Source organism: Dipodomys ordii, unplaced genomic scaffold, assembly GCF_000151885.1.
Source record: "Dipodomys ordii isolate 6190 unplaced genomic scaffold, Dord_2.0 Scaffold37, whole genome shotgun sequence".
Lineage (NCBI taxonomy): Eukaryota > Metazoa > Chordata > Mammalia > Rodentia > Heteromyidae > Dipodomys > Dipodomys ordii.
In genome coordinates this window covers 15,151,662-15,154,118 of record NW_012267253.1, presented here as the reverse complement: position 1 = coordinate 15,154,118, position 2,457 = coordinate 15,151,662, and the positions used below count along the sequence as shown (strand labels likewise).

General features: G+C 42.2%; 1 pseudogene; it reads left to right on the top strand.

The window, feature by feature from the left end:
* The first annotated feature begins 227 nt into the window (after nt 1–227).
* LOC105986821 lies at nt 228–1,521 on the top strand (annotated as a pseudogene).
* The last annotated feature ends 936 nt before the right edge of the window (nt 1,522–2,457 follow it).

Genomic DNA, 2,457 nt, shown 5'->3' with positions numbered 1-2,457 from the left:
CATGGAGTAAGACCTCCAAAATCCTGAGCCAAATAAGTATCTCCTAAAAGCAGAGAATGATCTCAGTATCTTATGCAGGGTATTTGAGTAGGTGATTTGTGTATTTAAGTGATACACCAGCTATTATGAGAAGAGATTGTTAGAAAAATAGGGAGGAACGGCTGTTGGTCTGTGAGCCTCCGGGCTCTGCCTCTGCCCTCGGAACAGCTCCCTGGTGAAGAGGAACCATGGCACTCCGTGTCACCAGGAACATGAAAATTAATGTTGAAAACAAGGTCAGGTGACCCCGGCAGGCCCAAAGTGTGTGTCCACCCATTGCAGCAGCTTCTAAACCCGGGCTGAGATCAAGAACTGCGCTTGGCCATAGTGTTAATAAAAACAGTGAACAGCTACAGGCCAGGGTGTCTCTGAAAAGTGAAGAACAAGCTTTAGCTACGGGAAATGTTGCTAAAAAGCTACTAAAACCGCTGGCAAAGTGTGCGAGAGGTAGAGCAAGAGTCTGTGACAGAGCCAAGCCTGAGCTTGAACCTGAACCTGAACCTGAGCCTTTGAAGGAAGAAACACTTTCACCTGAATCTGTTTTGGTGGACACTCCCTCTCCAAGCTCAATGGAAACATCTGGATGTGCCCCCGGCAGGAGAATATTTGTGTCAGGCTTTCTCTGATCTAATACTTTCCGTGAATGATGTGGATGCAGAAGATGGAGCTGATCCAAATCTTTGTAGTGAATATGTGAAAGATATTTATGCTTATCTGAAACCACTTAAGGAAGAGCAAGTCTTGTCAAACCAAAATATCTGCTAGGTCGGAAAGTCACTGCAAACAGGAGAGCCATTCTAATTGACTAACTAGTGCAGGTTCAAATGAAATTCCGGTTGCTGCAAGAGACCATGTACATCACTCTTCTGTTATTGATAGATTCAGGCAGAATAATTGTGTGCCCAAGAAAATGCTGCAGCTGGTTGGTGTCACTGCCATGTTTATTGCAAGCCCATATGAAGAAATGCATCCTCTGGAAATTGGTGACTTTGCTTTTATGACTAACAATAGTTAGTCTAAGCACCAAATCAGACAGATGGAAATAAAGATTCAAAGAGCTTTGAACTTTGGTCTGGGTTGCCCTCTACCCCTGCACTTCCTCCCTAGAGCATCAAAACTTGGAGAGGTTGATGTTGAACAGCATATGCTGGCCAAATACCCCATGGAACTGACTATGTTGGACTATGAAATGGTGCACATTCCTCCTTCTCAAATTGCAGCAGGAGCCTTTTGCTTAGCACTGAAAATTCTTGATAATGGTGAATGGACACCAACTCTACAGCATTACCTGTCTTCCACTGAGGAATCTCTTCTTCCTGTTGTGCAGCACATGGCTAAGATTATACTCATGGTGAATCGGGGGCCTACAAAGCACATGACTATCAAGGAAAGTATGCTACATCTAGGCATGCTAACATCAGCTAACATCAGCTGAATTCTGCACTAGTTTAAGACTTAGCCAAGGCTGTGACAAACGTATAACTTGTACCTTGAATTGGAGTACTATAATAATAGCTGCAAATAAAATTGACACTATATGCCACTTGTATATACTATACATTTACTTGGTCTCTAATGAAGGCTGTGGCCATTTTACTTTTAATAGCTTAACTCATCTAAATGTGGTTACTTCCTATTCTGGGGGTAACCTGTAAGTCATATTAAAAGCGTTTTTTTTTTTTTTAAAGCCCAGTTTACTGTAGAGTATATGGGCAGCAAAAATGGCGCTGAGAGGGAGTTGAGTGGGCAGGGCCCAATTTACTGTAGAGCACATGGCAGCAAAGATGGTGCTGAGAGAGTAGAGAGGGCAGAGCCCAATTTGCCTTACGATCAGGGTGATATTCAAGATCTCTTTATAGCATTATTTTCTTGATGCGATAGATCTCCCAAAGTGTATGTGTTCAGACAGAGTAAATAACTTTCTTAGTGTTGTCAGCAGTGTACACAAGTGCTTTTCTCTGCTTCTTTGTTAAATCTAAAAGTAGTCTGTCTTAAATCTTAGTGAATGTAACTAACAACGACTATTCTATCTCATTTGTTGTTTTAATTTATACTCTCATCTGTACATGCTATGTCAAAACAAGTTAAATAAATGGTTGGTCTTACCAATGTGAAAATAAAAATAGGAAGTTCAGAGGGTAGAGGTGATGGTGACCTACACCAACTTAGTTTAGACTGGGATGGCAACAGCAATCTTTCAACCTCTTGACTCAATGTCTGTCTTAAAAAGCTAGTTAAATGCAAATTACCAGGCACCAGTGGCTCCTGCCTGTAATCCTAGCTACTCAGAAGGCTGAGATCTGAGGATCAGAGTTCAGAGCCAGCCCTGCTCTTACCTCCAATTAACCATGAGATAACCAGAAGTGGCAATGTGGCTCAAGTGGTAGAGCACTCACCTTGAGCTAAAGGGCTCATGGA